Source organism: Bos taurus, chromosome 4, assembly GCF_002263795.3.
Source record: "Bos taurus isolate L1 Dominette 01449 registration number 42190680 breed Hereford chromosome 4, ARS-UCD2.0, whole genome shotgun sequence".
NCBI lineage: Eukaryota > Metazoa > Chordata > Mammalia > Artiodactyla > Bovidae > Bos > Bos taurus.
The window spans coordinates 59,866,644-59,888,331 of record NC_037331.1 but is presented as its reverse complement, the minus strand read 5'-3'; the positions used below and the strand labels follow the sequence as shown (position 1 = coordinate 59,888,331).

Sequence of the window (21,688 nt, the reverse complement as noted above, 5' to 3'; positions counted from 1 at the left end):
CAAAACAAAAATGGCATTTAGGATTCTCTCCCAAATTCAGATATATGTTCTTTTTCTGTCAAGCAAATTAACGTGTGTACTTATTTGGAACAAAATGGTTTGCCAAAATGGACCACTATTCTCTAGTTCAATTCACAACAGAAGAAAAGATATCTCTAGGATGTGCTTCATTAGCTGAGAGGTGGAGAGATGCTTTTAAGATATGTTTGGGCTAAGACATTCTCAAATTCCAAAACTGAAACTCGCAAAAAAGCACATAACAGGCAGAACAATGCCCAGCCAGGAACAGGAGCACCTTTCCCACCCACCCACCCCACCCTCAGGAAAAGCGCATGATGAACAGCTCTTAACATTCAGATGAAATAACCCCCAGTCACCTCACCCCAGGTTGGCAGCAACCATTGTTGAAAATGTGTCACAGCTCACTCCTGTGTAATGTCACCCTCCTTCAAATGTCAGCAAAAGAAAAGCCACGAGGAGATGGAGAAAGACATAAACAGTACTGTAGACTGGTCCTTAAGAGAAAGACCAAGGATACTGTTTTGTAAACATTTAATGGACTCCAAATTTCAGCCCTTTCATGAGCAGAAACAAGTCTAAGTGGCAGTCTATAATATCTTTACTTTTAACTGCAATCATTCTAAAGCTCTTTTAATAGCTGTCACCTATTCATTTCCAGGCTCTGGCAAATTATAGTTAGAGGAGACAGCTGCTGACAGCTTCCCTTTTTCTGTGAATGGCACGCTCTCATTCTTGCAAGGCCATGGTCCTCCTCCATGGCACATCTACCAGGAACACAAAAGTCCTGCTTAAAAAGGACAATAAAGACAACAGTGCCCAGGTCTGCCAATTCAGAGAGACCTTGGTTACTCCAGCTCTCTCTCACAAGACCAAGGCCTCTCCCATGCAAAAAGGAGGAGAAAAATCAGTTTTCCCCATATATACTCGAAAGGCATTTTAGCAACATAAAGGATGCGTGTTTGGGAAGGGGATGGTGTGTGTCTGTGTGTGTATGTATGTTTTGGAGGAGGATGGGGACAGTGATTCCACTTGAAAGGAATCAAACTTCCAAGTATTACTAATATCATAAACTTCATCCTCTCAGGACACACATCCCAAGAAAAAGAGAACTGGGTCAAAGGCACACAGCAGTCCATAAAAAAATAAAATATTTTGAAGCTAAAATAGTACTTAATAAAAAAACTGAGTGATCACTTTTGGCACCTGGAAAGTGGTACAGCCTGTCCCCAAATATTAAAATTGTATGAATACAAAAATAACTCTTCAGAGGAGCATTCAGAACTCAGGCTAATGAATCCAGTTATATTGCTTCTTAACTGCCTTGATTAAATGGAACATTCGACTCTGAACGGGGATGGGGCAGAACCAGTGAACAACAGAGTATATGCTTAGAGTCCTGTCACATCTGTGTCACGGGGACGACAATCAGGAACCAGAACCTTACGGTGACATTTCTTTCTTTAACGCTGGTTCTTTTTTAAGTCAACGTGTAGCCTAAAAAGCAAAACAATCCAGTGAGAAGGCACATAGGAGAGATCCCTAGGAAATATTTTTCAGTCTTTATGTTTTCAAAAATTCAAAGACTCAACAGATGAAAGTACAGCAATACACAAATTAATTGCTCCTCAGAAGATGAGCTTTTGACTTTTTAATTCATGTTCTGTCCTTAACACCAAAGCAGAAGGAAAACATACAACATGCAGTGCTTACATACCTCTATGGCCAAGTGTCACCTTTTTCCCTGGGGCTTTCTTTATCCTCCTGCGAATGTGTTTAAATTTAAGATGCAGTCCTGGCAGTATGTGTAGCTCAGTGATGCAAATAGTGTGGGATGGCGCCACCCAGAACTCTGTGAGTAGGAGGGCAACCAGGAAATCAACTTTCCTTTTCTCAGTGTGACTCTATTCCATCCAGAGGAGGGTTTGGGCACGCATATTGTCAGCTGTCTTTTTCAATTGGGGAAGGGAGGAGGCATAGGGAGGGAACGTCAAGTCATAGACTGAAAGGGCTTATATTGGCAAAACACCTGAATTTAAACCATCAGTTAATTTCCAACTTGTCTTCTCCCTACCTCACTTCTCTCGGTGATCCCACATCCGTCCTGGGGTGGGGGGCGGGGGGTGGTCTCAAGGCTATAGGATGGAATCCAGTTATACCTCTAGAACAGTCAGATATTTGAAAGGGAGGCATCAGCTCAATGGGCAATGGCAAATATGTTGGAGTGATTTATTTGAAACATTTCTTAAATCTTTTCCAGAAGTGCTAAAGGCTGAGAGAAGGGCTAATCTTCAGTTTCACTACCCTCTTACCTTGCTGTCTTGAAAAATGCCCCTTTGGGCACATTCTACCTGCCAGACAATGGGCAGGGCACAGAGGATGCGAAGATAAATATGGAACCTTCATTATATTCAGGAGCCTCCAGGCCAGTAGGGAGACAGAAAAGTAAATAAGTGCAAATTGATGAGTTTTATCATTCTTTTTTTGCACAAGGCATGAATTAGTTCTCTATGGTGGGCCAATCAGTCAGAGGCCAGAAGGCTTTCTGAAGGAGGCATTTAAGAGGGCAAAAGGTAAAGGATGAGGAATGGAGAGATAGCGAAGAAGAGGCATCAGAAGTCATCCAGGGATTCCCCAAGGGGGCTCCACATCACCATTAACTAGGGCAGGAACTCTTTGTTTAAATACAGATTTCAGAACCCACCCAGAATCCAAATGTCTTGTGTTGAGGACCCAGATTCCAAGTTTTTGTAACTGCTGAGATGATTCTAAAGCAGCTGACTGATTCACGGATCTTTGATTGGGATCCATCAATTACATCCAGCCCCCTTCCTGCATATTACAGAGCTAAGAAAACTGGAGCCATCAAGGAGGGCACAGATAACAGTGAGTTACAACCTCAGGACCAAGACTCTGGCCTCTTGAACCTGAATTCCATGCCTGGACCACCAGAGCCCACAGACCTCATGAGGCACAACATTTTCCTTGAAGCAGGACATTGACCAATAGAAACAGCGGTTGGCGCCTGCCTGAGAGGACCAGCGACACTGAGTTACTGGTGTGTCCATCACTGCCTCTTCCCCCACTGGAGGGAGGCAAGTCACATTCTGTGTATCACCACTTCCCCGGCGTCGAGTGTTTAAAGAATGATTCAGGGGAGCTGCCCTGGTGGCTCAGTGGTAAAGAACCCTCCTGCCAATGCTGGGGACGTGGGTTCAATCCCTGGTCCAAGAAAATCCCACATGTCTCACAGGCAACTAAGCCAGCACACCACAACTCCTGAGCCTGTTCTCTAGAGCCCGTGTGCCACACTACTAAGCCCACAGGCCACAACCACTACACACTGACAGTGCACACTCACACCTACAGCCTGGCACCACAAGAAAAATCACCACAATGAGAAGCCCATGCACCGCAGCTAGAGAAAACCCAAGTGCGGCAACAAAAACCCTGTGCAGCCACTGATAAATAAAAATGAATATTTTTTAAAAGATAATGAGTCAGTGAACGAAGTTTACAAATGGGGTCTACAAACAGGACTCCCGACAGCATTGGGCAAGTACTGAGAAGGTCCCCTGTCCTAGGGACCTTATTTTCTCTAAAGGGTCTTCTAAAAGAAGACCCATGCAAATCTGGTAGTGGAAAACACAATGAACTTTAAGTCTCAATGCAAAGAGCATTCTTAATGTTAAGAACACTATTCTTAATTCAAAGAACAAACTTCATGAAATGCTTTTGCGGACATAACCAATTCTAATGAAATGGCCTTTTCTCCCTACAAAAGTTAAAATCAAGCACGTGTTTCAGAGTCAGCCAACCAGAAGGGGGTGGAAAGATACAGGAATGGTGCATCTTGTGACTCCTAATTCCATTCCCTCTAACCAACCATTGGCCTTGAACACACAATTTTTGAAGAGAGGCTCAAAAAGTATGTATCCTTTCACATCTATTGCATGCTGGCTGGAGCCAAGGAACTCTGTTCCTTGGTGACATGTTTCATTTTCTCATGACATTACATGGACACCATTTCCATTTATACAAGAGGATATGGAAGCTATGAGAGCTTAATGAATTTGCCCACAGCAAGTAGGGGATGAGTAATTTCAGACTCCATCTGTGTAGCCGTGGCGATCCTGCCTCTGTCACTCCCCCAAAGCAGCTCAGCAAAGTGTGTAAGAGAGCGAGGGCGTCAGGCCTGAAGCCAGTCAAGGGCTCTATTTAAGGACCTTCTAGTGTTGCGTGATTCCCATATAGACAGCAGAATCAAAGCAGCAGTCAGAATAGTCAGCTTTGCACAGACCTATGGGGTGTGGCTCAATGGATAAAGAATTCACCTACAATGCAGGAAACAGAAGAGATGTGGGGTTTAATCCCTGGGTCAGGAAGATCCCCTGGAGGAGGACATGGCAACCACTCCAGTATTCCTGCCATGGACAGAGGAGCCTGGCGGGCTATAGCCCATAGCATCACAAAGAGTCGGACACAACTGAATCGACAGTATGCACATGGTATTGGCGAGTCAATTATGATATTTCTAAAGGTGAAACAGCCAGCCTACTAAATTCTTACTGGAGCCATTGAAGCAGAAAAGCTCTAGGTCAAGTGAATGCAAGTCCAACCTGAACCATTAAAAACAGAGTCACGGCCCTTCTATTAATTCCCCAACTTGAACCAGTTTGTAGACCCAAAAATCCCTTAAATAAAGATGAGGGTGGGTCCCCTTGAGGAAGGGCCCTGGTACATTGCTAAAAGCATATACTGTTAATCTTTCTCCTAGCCTTCCCCCAGAGGGACTAACAGCCTCTTCAGGGAGACTGTGCAATGGGGAAAGGGAAATAATCAAACCTTTGGGGGATTACTGGTCACTGACTCCGAAGTGACACTAATTCCAAGAGACCCAAAATGTCCCCAGTGGCCCAATTCAGGTGATCAGTGGAGTTTCAGCTGAGATCCATCTTGCAGCAGGTCCCTGACTCCAAGCTTTGGTTATTTCCTCGGCCCTAGAATTCATAATCCAAGTAGACATACTCAGCAATTGGCATGATCCCCACAGTGGGGAAGCAAGGAGTTGTTTGGTTATCTAATTGAAGTTGAAAAGGGCTGGGGAAGGTCGGAGAATGTGGCTCCAAAGGCCCAAACTCACTCCACCTCCAGAGTGAACTCAGAACACTTAAGTTTGGGGTTTACTGTGTGTGTGTGCTATCTGGCTTAAAAGAAATGGGCTCAGCTCAGCACTTGAACACCAGGATAAATCGTTCCAGCAATGAAGAGCCACGACACCTATCAAGTTTCAATTGCTAGCTAAAACCCTTGATAGCTGCTAGAAAAATAATGTGCGATTTTAGCTGAGAAACATAAATTATCAAGGCCATGATACTCTCAGAACGTAATAAATGAAATGTAGGTAACCACAGATGTGGTAAGGATCCCAGCCCCCAGCATGTGTCATGAATGCTTGGTCGCCCACAGGCACCGGGAGGAAGGAAGAGAGAAACAGATTGTCCAGATTCAACACGGGCTGAACCGTGGATGAAGACACAGAGGGGGTAGAAGTTTCAGGGTGGAAGCCAAGAAATGTTTTCTACATTCTTCCAACTTATGTTCTCCTGATATCTCCGCCCCATAGGCTTTCTGGTGACGAGGAGAGAATTACAAGCAGACACATGAAGTATAAATACTTCTGCAGGCAGTAACGCGCTGACAATGTTGGTGTTCTCCTCTGGAACATTCATTACACACGTCTGGGTCCAGTGGAATGACAGAAAAGCAGTAACCACTGCCACCACAGGATTAGGGCACTGCAAAGCCAGCAGCCGCTCGCCTCCCACATCTGACATCTGTCTGGCCCGTGCCTCCATCACAGTGACCTCAGGCGGGACCAGTCTTCAGCAAAACTGAGAGCAATCAGAATTACGTGCCAGGCATCCCCCAACCACTTGTCCCTGGGGCCCTAACTCAGCGATAAAGAAGCCATTTTAAAAGGTCTTCCAAAAGGACGCTGGGCTCACGTGCATGCATCATAGCGCTTCTTCCTGCAGATGCTCACTGAGCACCTGCTGCGGGATCAGCACTGGGAATACCCGCAGTCGACCCAGGAACAAAGACCGGAAGCGGAGTGTGAAGAGACAGCACAGAGAAGCACTAGTGCGTGCCAGGAGGGCACATGGGGAAATCACGGAGGGCTCCCAGAGGAGGTGACCACTGAGCTGGGTCGTGTTGACCACAGGGACATGTGGCTTCGGGGTACTTCACTCTCTCTTCTCGCCACCTGATGCCTTTTCCGTCACTTCTTTTCTGCTGTAAATTCGCCCTTAATATTCATTTCTACCTGATTTCACCTGAGAAGGAATTCTGGGCTCTTATACTTCCCTGGGGAACCGCTGTGAGCCCACTCTCTTCCTCTTGATTGGTTTCCAAGCAGAATTTTAAGACGGCACCAGAACAGGGGAGCGAAAGGAGACGCCCTTCCCGAAAGTAGTCCCCCTGGTATCCCTGGCCCTTTGCTACTGCTACTGCTAAGTCACTTCAGTCGTGTACGACTCTGTGCGACCCCATAGATGGCAGCCCACCAGGCTCCCCCGTCCCTGGGATTCTCCAGGCAAGAACACTGGAGTGGGTTGCCATTTCCTTCTCCAATGCATGAAAGTGAAAAGTGAAAGTGAAGTCGCTCAGTCGTGTCCGACCCTCAGCGACCCCATGGACTACAGCCTTCCAGGCTCCTCCATCCATGGGATTTTCCAGGCAAGAGTCCTGGAGTGGGGCCCTTACGTCCCTGGAAAAAATTCGACATTGTGGCAACTATGGGCTGACTGGTCTCTCCCCTGCACAATGTGCCAGTCTCCTGCTCCAGATGGCAAACTGAGCAAAACCCATGGAAGGGCTTCTCACCACCTCCTCATCGGGGCAGGCTTCCCACCACCTCCCCACCTCATAGCTTCATTTGGGCCTTATCTAAGAAGATTCCCAGGCTTCCCTGGTGGTGCAAGTGGTAAAGAACACGCGTGCCAATGCAGATGTAAGAGAAGCAGGTTCGATCCCTGGGTCGGGAAGATCCTCTGGAGGAGGGCACGGGCAACCCAATCCCATATTCTTGTCTGGAATATCCCATGGACAGAGGAGCCTGGTGGGCTATGGTCCAGAGGGTCACAAAGAGTCCTACACTGCTGAAGTGACCTAGTATGCACAGAAGAAGATTCTTATTAAATGGCAACAAAATGAAAAGTAAAATATCAGAGACACAGAAGTAGTAAGCCATAGATCTGAGAAAACAGCTGCATATGAAAGGATTAGGAAATAAATGAGAAGAAACCCAAAGGATTTAGAATCCATTTCAGGTGCCCTGTAAGAAAATCCCACCAGTATGGGGAGAACAGGCCCACGCTAAAATCCAGGCAATAAAGAGGTTCTATCCTGGACTGGCTGCCTGATAATGTTTTACCTTGAGGTTTATAATTCTTTTTTCACTCTCTAGCACTTTCTAGGATGAGGCTTCTTAAAGTGGAGAGAGGGCCACTTGCATCAGAATCAACCTGAGGGACTTGTTAAAACGCAGTTTCTGGGTCCCCGGTGATTCTTAGGCATTTTGAAGTCTGTGAACCACAGAACTAGGGACTTTATCCTTCTTAAGTGGTTGAGATATCCATGCTAAATCACTCAGTTAAACTGCTCTCTAAAATCTGAAGGAGACACTAGTGGCTCAATTGATTATTTTAGAAATTGTGAAGATTCTAAAAGTAGTAATAGTGAGGTCACATTGTGACCAGTTTTAAATGATGTAAAAGTTAACACACTGAAGTCAGAAAGATTATTGCAAAACATAAATGTGATCACATCACTCCCCTGGGTAAAACACTTCAGCGATTGCTCATTGCTCTTTTGAGAAAGGCCCAGACCCATGGTCCCAATGAGCCCTCTTTTCCAGTCTAATCCAGGCCTGGAGAGTTCCCTGCCCTGTGTTCTAGCTTCAGTTCCTTCAACATCCAAGTCTGCCCTTCAAATGACCTTCACACATACTAGCCATAGGCAGGGACTCTTCTTTCCCCAGTAAAATCTGTTCTTTCCCTTCCCAGCTCTGGCTGTATTAATCCCCAGTATCAGACCTTTTCCTCCATAGCCCTCGGCACAGTTTGAATGCCACATTTTTTTGTGTGATTCTGTAATTAATGTACACTTCCTCCACTGAGGTCTAAGAAGTCCATGACATCAGCTACAGGGCTATTTTTTTTTTCCCTAGGAAGGAGACCCACCATTGTTTATGTATCATCTAGCATACCCATGGTACATAGCTGGTGCTCAATAAATATTTGTGGATGAACAAAGGAATTAAAGAGTATTTCAAAAGCAAACACTGGCAGCTGATGCAGATCCCACAGAAGCCACCAAGAATTTAAACGTACTCTGATCTCTCTCCTAAAGGTTAAAGGTTCCAGGGTCTCTCCAGCACCAGGAAGAATCAAGTCCTCTGGTGGTTTCCCTTCCCCTACCTATGTTACAAGATACCTTCCTTTGCATTTACCATTTCAAAAGGATGAGCCCAACTCTTCCTAATGCGATTCCTGGAATTTGAAAGAAAAGTGGAGTTCAACATTAAATGCTATTATGCCATTTCTCTGGGCCTTGCTTTGATTTGGCTGTAAAAAATTACCCTAAAGCCTGTTCATTGTCTAAAAAATATATGCTGAAATAAAAACAGACCTCGGGGTTTTCACAATGACTTACTTCCTATATTTTTGTACACCTTCATGAGTCTTATCATTCTCGGCTCCAGGTGCCGATTCTCAGACTGTTTCAAGGCATTTTCAAATGCTGGAATTGTTATCAGCATATTTGAATGATTTCAAATGGCCCTAAATAAGCTGGCAATAATCACAACACAATTTCTACTACAGTAGAATGAGGCTTCACGAGGATATAAATGAACCCACCATTACCGCCCTCTCCTCTCTGCCATCTTGCCAGCAGTTGGCCCTGGCTCAGGTAATGAAGGGCTTGCAGCCCTGACTGTACTCTTTCACATGTTCCTGAAGCAAAGTTCTCACAGCATTGTTCCCCATCCTTCACCAAGTAGACATAATATTCCAATGCAACGGGTTCAAGTGAGGCAAAAATGACTTAGACAAATCAACAGAGACACGGCAGCGAGAGAGCATTACCGCATTTGATGTGCTACAGAAAAATCCTGGATTTTGAAAGAAGAGTGAAATTCAACATTGAAACTGCTATTATACTGTTTCTCTGGGCCTTGCATTGTTCTGCAGCCAGTCTCCCTGACATGTATTATCTATAAACGGGTCCAAGGTGAATGAATATGTTTGAATCACTGTTGATCTGATCTATATTTTGCTGTGGATGTAACTCTCCAGTGACGTATCGTAAATTTATATTTCACTATATAAATCTTTGTATGGGTCTTTAACATTTATTTTAACATTGGATCCTATTTAAAAGCCACATACTAATCCTGATAGATAGTAAAGAGGCCTTACCACACAACTGACAATCTAGCAATGAAAAATCCATACTTATCACCCTACCTGGGAGAAGAGAACGTGACTGGGGATTTTGTTGTACACTAAAGAGAGTGTATAATTTGTCAGGTACCAGACAAGATTTGATTATAGTGATTAGATAAGAGATTTTTCATGACTATAGTAAAAGGGGTGTGGGGACTATACTTTTCAAAGCACAGACTTGGAGAAGTAGTTTTCACTTGGCACATTTCTCTCCTACACCCATACTTCATGGCAGTTTAGTGTCTATGTTGAGGCTTTTTGTTTTTTCAACCCACTTCATAAAAGCCAGTACCAAGTGGCAGCTACATGAGCTACTGCTTAATGAGCTGGTGAGCCTTTCAGCTAGTTGTTGCCATCCTGAAGGAGCATGAAGTAGAAAAGGCATCCAAATAAACTGGAAAGGGCCCGGGAAAATGAGTAGAAATGGAAACAGGTGGCTTCTACTTAGGTGGCCATAAAATGAACTGTCCAACCTGGGGCACTTGTGAAAGAGAAACTTGGTACAATTACTCACGCTGGGATGACAGAGCTATACTGTGGCTGTACACTCAGGATTGTAGACATCCTAGTTTTAGTTTCCTATTGCTTATATCCAGAATATTTTCTAATCTGATTTATAGGCTCAAATTAAAGAAGAAAAATGAATACTTTCTTACCATTCACCTGCCAGTGAACATTTCAACCATCCCCTACTCATGAGAAGTTCCAAACAACTTAGAAAGGGACAGTTACAAAGCATTATTGGAACCACTAAGCTAAGTCCTTAACATGCAGCATAATCATATGAAACCCAGTTCAACTGAATGAAATTCCTGCCAAATACTTCTCCACTATTGCTCCACAAACTGGGGGTTTCTCACGGGGCTCCCCTCCACACCAAATAAGAACAAATAGCCTCAGGAAGGCTGAATTCAAGGAAAGGGAAACACCCCCAATTAGCAACCTCAATTCTCTCTACCCAAAGTAAAATAATAATAAAACAGTAAAATTCCAGGTTAGTTGTCAAAGAATGGGGGATAGAGATCCATTTACAAGAGCTTTTATTTGAGGGCCCCATGTTGCTAACATTATTCATTATGTCAGTTCTTTTAATTCACAATCAATGGTAATTTTCCCTAACCTACAGTCTATTTCTCCTGTATTCCTGAAGAAAAGATATGTAAATCAACCTAACAGTCTAGTCAAGATTTTAGGAGGAATTCCCCAAGCTACTTAAAGAGGATAAAATAATAAATGTATGTCTTTAAATGATTTCAGGAAAATATCTGAATAAAAAACTTGAATCAAAACTACTGCATCAGTAATGATAACATCAACAATCACAGCAAATCCAACCCAACCCAGTACTTTTGGGGTATCTTATTTTACAATCATTATTATGTTTAGTTACCTCAGCAACTCTAAGAGGTAGGGACTTATGCCCATTTGAAAGGTATAAAATCTGAGGCTGAGAAAAGAACCCTCAACCAACACATATTTATTTAGATTTAAACCTCAAAGACTTTTCCCTTTTTTCCAAATCCATTTAGTCGCCAAATCTTTTATTTTCATCAATGCCAATATTTTTTCCTTCTGGCTTGAATCCAGCCTGGAGAGGGGGAAAGGTTGGCCCTCTGAAAGTTGTCTCTTTAAAGGAAGAGGACTGGCCCACTCCTCAGACTTGAAAATGGAATTGCACTTATACAGGAAGTTTTATTTACTCATTTGATCAAGACTGTGTGTTTCCTCGGGCGGGCCTAGAAGGAAGTGGCGTACAGCTTCCATCTTTCCTTGGCACTTCCCGCCTGCTGTACCATCCAATCTATCTTCCCTGTGGCTCTGGGACTTATGCTCCTTATTGAATTCCAACTGAGTCTTTTTCTTGCCTAAAATCGTTTAGCATTCCTTTCCACTCAATCCAAATGCCCAGCTCCCAGAAGAGTTGACACAAGGCATCTCTCAAACTTTCTCCCCACCACGCTGATTGCTGTATTCCCCAGACTTAACCAGTTCTTTCTTTTAACATTCAGCTTTCCAGAACATTCTCAAAGTCATTTCATTGTGAACTCCTTCCTCTGTGATCTACACACACTAAACATACATTTGTCACACTCTATTATGACTATCTATTAATGAATTTGTTTCTGTGACCGCTCCCCTCACCAAACTGCTCATCTGAAGTGGGTCTTATAAGGACCAGCAAGAGTCTTGATTGTATGACATAAAATGCTATCAAAATGGCTACTGAATGAATGAAGTATTATGAAGCATGCTATAAGCCCAATCATATTTCAACTTAAAAATACTTATATGCATATTTAAGTATAAGGCACACATTTAAAACATTCTCACTGTTGTTTGAGTCACCAAGTCGTATATGACTCTTTTGCGACCCCATGGACTCTAACAGCCTGCCAGGCTCCTCTGTCCATGGGATTTCCCAAGCAAGCATACTTGAGTGAGTTTGCCATTTCCTTCTCCAGGGAATCTTCCCCACCCAGAGATCAAACCACATCTCTTGCATTGGCAGGAGGATTCTTTAGCACTGAGCCACCAGGGAAGCCCGTTTAAAATATATATACTACAATAAATAAATAAACTTTTATTGTGCTTCTCTTATCCTAATCCAGGCAAATGTTTCTCCAAATCCTCAAAGAACAGGCAGTAATTGAGAAAGTAGTTCTAACGAGTTGAAGTCACTACTTGGCAGTAAAGTAAGTTTAAGGATGATGGAAACAAATACATTCCTTGATAAAAATTTTGATTTAATGTCATTTATACTGACTTGCTTTAAAAATAAAAATGATAAGCACTGGAGAAAACAGGATTTAGCAGGTGATAGAAGAGTTTCTTTGTTCATAAAGACCTTTCAATATTAGGAGAGCTACATGGATGTGTGTGTGTGTGTGTCTGTGTGTGTGTTTGTCACACACACACACACACACATACACAACAAACATTTACTATTTTAGTGTATGAAAGGATCAGTCCTATCCCCCAAATCTAAATGTCTGAATACTTCGCCACTTCCTACAGAATGGTGCATGGCTGGAATAACGAGGGCACATGGTCCACTATAAAAATGCTCTGAAAATGATGGGGTGGGGCAGTGGTGAAAGTGGGCAAGAGTCAAGGCAAAACTAGTCTTACTGAGTGTTATTGGAATTCTCTCTTCACTCAGCCAAAACTACGCAACCTAACCAAAGTCCCTCCACTGGCTCCACCTCCCAAGCCACATGCCTTCTGGGGGCCAAGGGCAGAGCCAGCTGTGGCTCTGCATTTGGATAAAAGAGCCTGAAAACAGGGGAAAAAAAATTATTTTGAAATGCATTATGCTTCGAAATTAAGGGTAATTGTGTGTAGCAGCCTGGAAAATATAGCTCATCCAGGACTGCTCAGCCACAGAACCCCAGAGCACAAAACACTGGCTTTCTAAATGCAATCTCAAACTAAAAAAAAAAAAAGCACAAAGGGCGGAAGGAAGGGTGGAGGTTGGCTACAGGGCTGTGATTTGTAAGAAGGTGGCTGCCTCAGGGAGATACAGCTAGTACATGAGCCGGCAATATCGCTATATCTACATCGCCTAAGCCACTAGACGCTGCCCTGCTCTAGCAGCACAACAGTGAAGGTAAATAAAAGGTTGACAGATAATTACATAAGAAAACAAATGTGGCAAGAGTTGGACAGGGATCTAATGGACGGGGTGGAAAAGGACTCCACATCTAGCAGCATCTTAAAGCAATGTCCTGATCAACCTAACGGACCATTAGTATCTATCACTACCCAACTAGCCAAGGTGTATTTTACCAGCAGAGGAGGCATTTCACCCTCTCAATTCATCCCCACACAGACAGTTCTTTAATCTCGTAACAGAGACCTATGAACAAGCCCATCTAAATTCTGCGACCATCCTCCTGTTTCATTGATTTTATTCCCATTATGTGGAGGATATAGCTAACGCGGTAACCATGGGCCAGAATTCAAGACCTTGTGAGGAAACAGAGACATAAAATCACTAGCTACATTTTTTTTCAACCAGAGGGTGACAGGAAGAAACACACATGAAACTGACTTGAAAGCAATTTGGGTTAGGAAAACAATTGCAGTTTTAGGAGAGGAAGCTAGAGAGGAAACTTGGAGAACTAGAGGAAATAAATGAACATAAAGGGTGAGACCACCCACGTGTGAAAAAGCCACCTTAGGGCAAAGGAATCACCAGTGAATAGAAAACTGGGCCACTTATAACTGCTGTCAAAAGTCTAGCCTGTTGGATAGCCCAGAGTTGGACTAATTCATGCAAGAAAACCAAACAGTGGTTCTTACTATGGGAAGGGTACTGGCAACTGATTATGTCTGGAGACATATTTGTTTATCACACCAGTGTGCTGCTCCTGGCATCAGGTGGTAGAGGTCAGAGAAGCTAGTAAACATCCTAAGAGTCACAGGACACAACAAAGGATCATCTAGCCTCAAGGGTCAACAGTGCGAGGTTGAGACTGCCTGACACAAAGGATCAACATAGAATTGGCAATAGCCTGCATGAACAAAAAGAGAATTTGCAGCCTCAGCATCACCCAATGGAGAAACCATCCTGGCTAAAGACTCTAGTCTCTGGTTCCCTTGGTTGGTATTAATATATGGAGCAGGACAAGTAGCAAAAAAGGTATGACTAGCTGGAAGATACTTTAAATGTATTCCTTCCTCCAAATTGGTCCCCATCACCACCACACCAAGTAGTTCCACGCTTTTGATTTCATCATGACTCATCCACAAAGAGAAAAAAACTGTTGGTTAAAGAATATGTGTCTATTCTCCTTGGCAAACCTCAGTCTCATTTTTGATTAATGAATTGCATTCTGGCTTATATGCTTCAATATCATGAGCTTAGGTGATGGGCGTACTCTCCCTGAGAGAAGGATCACTGACTCCCAGGACTAAAGAGGTCAGCTCTGGAATGGGATATACAAAGTTAGGCACTGAACAACTTGGCCTCAGTGATGACAGACGCATCCCTAGGTGCCATGGCAACCAGGACACATCCATCAGAACCCAGGGCATTTCTACTAGCATATAGGAGTGAAGGGTACCCTGGATGGGCTGCAGCATAGCTTGACATGGGGGTCCTGGCCTCAGACTAGGCTAGTCCAAGAGAACCAACAAGAAGAATAAGCAGTCAACATAAGAGTCATGGGGCATGTGAAAGAAACAGCAGCATAAAGAGTCAGAAAGGGCAGATGTCGGTTCAGATCTACTAGCCAAGCACAACAGTGACATTTCATTTCTCCAGGCCACTTCTATAAAATGGATAAGAACACTATACCAGTTTTTCCCCACTGTCTCCAAAACAGCATTCCTGGAGGAAGCATGTCAGCTGCCGGCACAAGGAGGAAGATGTAGCATGAATCCTGTGACCCCAAGACCACTGGGGCAATGCTCAGTCAGAGTTACTCACTCCTGCCGCCCTCTAACCTCTGCTCCTTATCCAGCAAGTATAACCCAACCAACCCACAGCAGTCCGGGAGCCCAACAAGTAGTACGCTTGCCAGTGTTTTCTACTGAGGAAAGTTATGTTCCCTGCATTAACTGTTAGAACTAAAATAGCCAAAACGGTAGCCTCAACTCCTAAAATTAAGGTTCCAGTAATAATCTTGCTCAGATTCTGGAAATCAGTGTTTGTGGGGGCCTAGAACACTAACTGAGACTCATCATCTCCTTCTATTTATACATGTGACTAATCTCTCTACTCAGTAGTAGGCCAGGTTGTTGCTGTGGTTAATACTGTTTGATGATCTAGCATTCCCTCTCCCACACAGATTCCTACCAGATACTTGGCTGTTCACCCCACCTTAGGCTGGTGACAAAATTCTGCTCAAACTGACCTGCACTTATCTTAAAAAAGTTCAGAAATCATAGTGCTAAGTCACAAGTTAAATTAATCATGGATCATAAGAGTGACCTGAGGTGTTCAGTTCTGGCTATTAAACATAAGTTCCAATTGTTGACACTCAGACAACCTAAATTATCCAGGGACCCAAAAACTGCAAGCAGTGTGTACACTGTGCTTTCAGGCTAGCTTTGCTGTATCTAAAAGTGCCGCACCAGGCATATTCAAAGGCTTTCACAGGCCACACACATTTCATGGGAGCCACACTCTCTTCCCTGGGTAACTGGTCTTCAAAATCCTGATGTTTTGAATGGTACTGAAGTTCTCAGCCTTTTTGTTTTTTTGGTTGGCCAGTTCCAAGCCCTGGTCAGCTAAGAAGCTTAATCTAATTGTGTATCACAGCAGTGTGGCAGCCACCAGACAAGATTACTTATGTCTTTGCAAACCTCTGAAAGTAATTAAAATCATGCATTTGAGAACTGTGAGGTGTAGAATATGAAAGAAAAAGTTCAGTGGAGTAAGTTCCAAAGACCTCAAAAGCTTAAAGACCTCATAAGCTCTAAACTAAAACTTAGCCAGAAAAGAGTATTTTTCACTCATTTTATGCTAAGTTATTACATACAATCTACTGCCCTTCTATATCACTAAAGTGAAAACCATACACCTGGATCTCCAGCTTTGTCAAAATGGCATTCTTGGGGCCTAACAGACCATTGAGTTCTATAAACAGTAGTATTTTAAAGGTTGAGTCAATGGCTGATGCTTTTATCGCATCTGATTCAACACTGGGAAACAGCATCTCTTGCAGGAGATTAAACTAATAGCATTTTGTAATGAGGGAGGGTGCTAAGTGTTTCTTAAAGTGTGACCCCGTGAACACTTTGATCACTATCCTTGGCAAATGATTTAAAGTGTATATGCCTGCTGCTGCTAAGTCACTTCAGTCGTGTCTGACTCTGTGCAACTCCATAGACGGCAGCCCACCGGGCTCCCCTGTCCCTGGGATTCTCCAGGCAAGAACACTGGAGTGGGTTGCCATTTCCTTCTCCAATTGTATATGCCTAGCATTATTAAAACAGACTTTTTCAACACGACTCATATTAAGTAATATATTTGGCATTTAAATTTGGTATCTGTTTTGTAAAACACTCTATTTTCCATTGTACTCTCTTCTATTTCGTGTTTTCAACTGCTGGTCTGGACCTAAGAAATTGATGTTATGATCCATTCCTTGTTGCAACCCTAAGCTTTAAAAACACTAGTTAACTAGAAGAAGCAGAAATGGAGTTGAGTAATTAGCAGGAAACACTTGAGGCTTGGTAATGTAGAGAGGCTTTGTGATGTCTTAAAAATCAAATGATCCACTTGGATGGTTTCAGGCATTAAAAAGTGGTTGCAGGCTTCAGTTACAAACCTTAAGGGTACCCATTGTCTTAGATCCAGACAGGATATGTCCTCCATAGGAATGATTACCTATAAACCTACAGTGTTCAGAAAAATGATAATGTCAGCAAAGTGTGTGTTTGGAGCCCCTTGGCACACCCCCAGCCACATCCTCTCTGCAAGGGCTTCAAAGCATGCCCTTCCTTCACCTTTATCCCCACCCATTCACACCCAAAACCCAAAGGGGGGTTATTTATTACTTTAAAACACTCAAATGTTGTCTTATCTCAATTTAATAAATATGTATGATTTGTTAACAGCACTGTAGAAGCCCCTCGTCCCATTTCCTCTCTTTCACTTTTCTTCTCTTGGGCTTTTCTCATCTCTCTTCTTCCCAGCATCTGCTACCCAGCTCCATTCTATCTTCCTCTCCTTCCTCCTTTATTCCCTCTCCTCCTCTCCTTCACTCCCATCTGCTGGGGGAGTGGAGTGGCATACAGTGGCCGTCTCTGACTTCACTCTACTCACAGTAATACCTTTCTTCCCAGGGGAGTCTTCCTTTGGCTAAAGTAACACACACTTTAAAAAGACATTCTCCAAGGAGAGTGATGAAACAGATACCAGATCTAAAGCGGTTATGTGTTATTAATAAACTGTACTGGTTGTTCACTCTCCCAAGGAATCATTTCTCAGTTCCTTTCTTCAGGCTGAAATTCTACAGGGAGGAGTTTACTCAAGGCAGAAAGGGATCTGCAAGAGGTGCGGCTGAGCATGGGGAGACAACAGAGGAGAAAAGGCAAAAGTCTTTTCTTACTTGTCCCTGATGCTATAGTATTTTCTCGACATATTTCCCTGGTGAGCCTCTCCCATGAAGGCCCATCTTAGTCAGTCAACAAGTATCTATTGAGCACCTACTAGGTAGGAATCAGTCTAGGTTCTGGCCCTGTAAATAAGACAAGGTTTCTGCCCTTGTGGAACTTCCATTTTAATGGTCAAGATAGACAATAAGCAGACAAAGAAATGAATATATAATACCAGAGGGTAATAAATGTTTAGAGGGAAAACTGAGAGACTGAAAAGGACCAGGGAGTGGCTGGTTGCTATTCTACAGTCATCAGGGAAGCCCTCCTATAAACTGACAACTGACCTGAAGGAAGCATTGGAGTGAGCCATCTGGACACATGGGGGAAAGCTCCTTGTGACAAAGGAATAATATGTGCAAAGACCCTGGGGACAGAACTTGGTGAAAAAGGAGAATGTGAGGCAACCAGAGTTGCTGCAGTCAAGAAGGGCAGAGAGATGAGACAGAAAGAAGAAGGGGTAGATGTGTCTCCTCCCGAATTCCACCATCTCAGGTGTGGGCCAGCCTCGAAGCCTGCCCCTCCCTGACACCTATCCAGCTTCTTCACAGTTCCCTTCCCTCCTGCAGAGTCTGAACACTCAAGGTCATTCCCTCAGATTTTCTGAGAGGACATCCAGTCCATCTAATTAAAAACAATCAAAATCAAGTCATAAGCCATAGTAAGAAAGCAATATATATGCACATTTAACCACAGCCCTTAAGAGACAGGAAATCTACCGCAGTAAAGAGCAGGGGCAGAGGTCAGCTACAAGAAAAAAAAAAATGTCCCCCACATGACAGCAGGGGATCTGACCTTCCAACTCACAAACTGGGGAACAATACACTTTGAAACAACCTTGGGCAGTAGGTATGGAGGTGAGATACTATGGAAAACCATGATCAAAGGAGGCTGATGGTAATGGCCACTGACACCTTTTGGATCTGAAAGCGAGCCTGAGTGGTGTTAGGCCCCTCTAGTTCCCAAAGTTATCCTCAAAGAGTTGATATATAAATGCCGGTCATTAATTATTTTTATTTTATAGACCAAAAAAAGAACAACTCAAAAATTCACCCCCGAGTCACTGGCAGCGCTACCGTGGGGAGCACCGCGGCCTCTGTCTCAAGGGTGGAGAAACCCTTGTCACAGATTCTCTGAAATCTTAAATATAACGATCTAAGTTCGTATCATTTAAGGCCAGTGATGTTAGCAGGCCCAATTTTGGGGCACTGGGCACCACAGAGTATGCCCTGCGAGGCCCCGGGGCTGTCCAGAGACCCGCAGAGCCGGGTCACACCACCGGGGTCCAAGCCCTTGGCTTTAGGTCAACGCAGGTCCCACCGTCAACAACCCTTGTCCGGATCAGTCAATTTCAAACAGCATCTAGGCGGCAGAGGGTCACTGAGCGGCATGGACTCCAGGGCTCCAGAGCCCCTCTCGTCTTTCGGTCTCTGTCTCTCTCTGTCTCTCTGTCTCTCTGTCTCTCTCTCTCTCTCACACACACACACACACACACACACACACACACACACACACATATACACACGCTCGCCGCCCTCGCGCGCGCCCGCGGCACCACACGGACTTCCCAACCCCAAACACACGCGCGCACCCCACGGCCGGCTGAGTTCTGTATTTCCTCTTCCTCAAAGCTACTCTTGTGATCTTAGCCGCCCCGCTCTGCTTCGGACTCCAGGGCCCCCAGAACTCTGCTACCTCCCTTCCCTGAAGGCGCGCCCCGTGCGCCCCTCCTCTGATGCCAGGGTCACCCATCGAACCGCACCCCCTCCACCTCCTTTCCGGGTCCCAGCCGGGACTTCTGAGTGTCCCCGGGAGGCGGGTATTTACTAACAGTCGTCCGGGGCTCCCAGCTGTCCCTGCCGCCCCTTCGCGTCCCTCCGGGCCCTCCACCCCTCTAGACCATCACCGCCCCCTGCCAGGAGCGCGCCTGCCGGGGGATTCCCTCCCATCTTCGAGCGCCTGAGAAAAGCCGGGAGTCCTCGCTGCCAGTCCTTTCTCCCGCGCACCCTCTGTGGTGCCCAAGCCCCCAGTCCCACTCTCCCCGTCCCTAGTCCCCAGTCCCCCAGCTCCAGCAGCGCAACCCCAGGTCGACCCCCTGCAACCAGCCCTGGCCGAAACCTCTCGGCTGGTTCCCCGGTCACGAGCCCTGCGCCCCCTCCTCGGCGCCCCTCCCTCGGCTCCCATTCCTCCTGCCGCCTCCCCCTCTGCCCTGACTTCCCCAACTGCGGAGTGCCCGGGCGCGCCAGCAGCCTTCACCCCGCCGAGCCCGCGGCCACCCCCGCCTGCGCCGCGGCGCCCCCAGAAAGGAAACAAAAGTCTCCGCGGCGCCCAGAGTCCCCCGGAGCAAGACGCCTCCTCCTCGCCCCAGCCCCAGGTCCCTCCCGGGCCGCGCTGAGGTCAGCGAGTCAGGGCGCCGCGCCAGCCCAGGAAACTTTACGAACCTGCCCGGGGTCGCAGGACCGCGGCGGCGAGGGTTCCCAGCGATAAGATCTCTGGCGACCCCGCGACCGTGGAAGGGGAGCCGGAGACTCTGTCGCCCAGCTCAGGGGCCCCGGCGGTGTGAGTGGCTCTGCTTCTATCTATCCCGTGCCCATCCTCGCCCGCTCTCGCTCGTCCGAGCACACGCACTTACACTCCGGGTCGGCCGGCTGCTGCGCCGCCGGCTGCCGCTGCTCTCACTTCCTCTTCCTTCCTCCTGCTGGCCAGAGACACATTTTGCATCTGCAAGGCATCCCGAGATTAGCCGCGAACTCTCCTACAGAGCAGACGCTGCGGAGTGGCCGCCGGCGCCCCCGGCACCTGCGCCGGGACCCGCGTGGTTGGCGCGTTCGCCTCCAGCCCGCGCTCTGCTGCCTGCCCACCGCACTTCGCCGGGGGGGGGGGGGGGGATGGGGGTGCCCACGACTTTTTGTAGTCCCCTTACTTAAAGAGATAGAAATGTCAAACACCGTGCACGCCTCAGTTCTGCTATAAATAATATGTGTGCAGAGCATGACTTCTCGGATGAGCTCACAAGCGGCGTTTTGCAGGCACTAATTAACTCCGTCACCCTCATAGCGCCACCTCCGGGAGGCCGGGAGTGCGTGGCATTTTTTTACAAGCTTTCAATTTTGGCAGTTGGTTTGGGATTTTGAGGGGAAACTTCGGTGGGCCGTTTTAAAGCTACTTGAAGCTGGACTCTTGGACAGCTCGACAAAATTAACGACAGAACGTTTCCTCCTCCTCACAGTCGCCTGTGCGCTTACGGACCACGGGATTTATTTCTCATCAATTAAGCCAGGGATTCCCTAATTTTGCATAACTTTGCATAAAGACGTTCTATCCCCAATTTGGTCTGTAAGGTACATTATTTGATTCATATAACCTATTTTAGTCCTTTTTAAAGCAGAAATCAAGCACGTTAACTGAGTAGCTGCCAGAAGGGAAATGACAGTTGTTGCAAGGTTGCAGGAGAAACACCTGTCCTGTCCAAAATTCTGAAGTATCTATGCTGGCTCTACCAGAGAAGGAAAAGACAATTGCTATGCATTCCCTGGAAATTGGCAAAGGAGATAAATTGGGACAGGGAGGCATTAGAATGTAAGCAAAGGTGTTTTTTAGGTTTCAATCCCACCCGCTCCACCACCTAGGCCCCAAAGGAGATTTAAATTTTAACCCTGCACTGACTGCAGCCATGAAATTCAAAGATGCTTGCTCCTTGGAAGGAAAGCTATGATAAACCTAGACTGTATTAGAAAGCAAAGACATCACTTTGCCGACAAAAGTCCATGTAGTCAAACCTATTCACAATAGTCATGTCCAGATGTGAGAGTTGGACCATAAAGAAGGCTGACTGCCAAAGAATTGATTCTTTCGAATTGTGGTACTAGAGAAGACTCTTGAGAGTCCCTTGGACTGCAAGGAGGTCAAACCAATCAATGCTAAGTAAAATTGACCCTAATTATTCATTGGAAAGACTGATACTGAAGCTGAAACCCCAATACTTTGGCCACCTGATGCCAAAAGCCAACTCCTTGGAAAAGACCCTGATGCTGGGAAAGATTGAGTTGCAA

The 21,688-nt window shown here is 45.4% G+C and overlaps 1 protein-coding gene across 5 annotated transcripts in view; it reads right to left on the bottom strand.

Annotated features, from left to right (window-relative positions):
• The window catches only part of ELMO1 (engulfment and cell motility 1), a 582,500-nt gene extending 562,180 nt beyond the window's left edge, over window positions 1-20,320 (bottom strand). For 3 of the 5 annotated variants that reach the window (XM_059885500.1, XM_015469366.3, XM_005205454.4), the window contains exon 1: window positions 20,078-20,273. The gene's annotated coding sequence lies outside the window, so the exon portion shown is untranslated. Of the gene's footprint in view, window positions 1-20,077 lie in introns of all 5 variants that reach the window. The other 2 variants (XM_015469368.3, XM_015469370.3) reach the window with 1 other exon arrangement.
• Window positions 20,321-21,688: the final 1,368 nt, after the last annotated feature.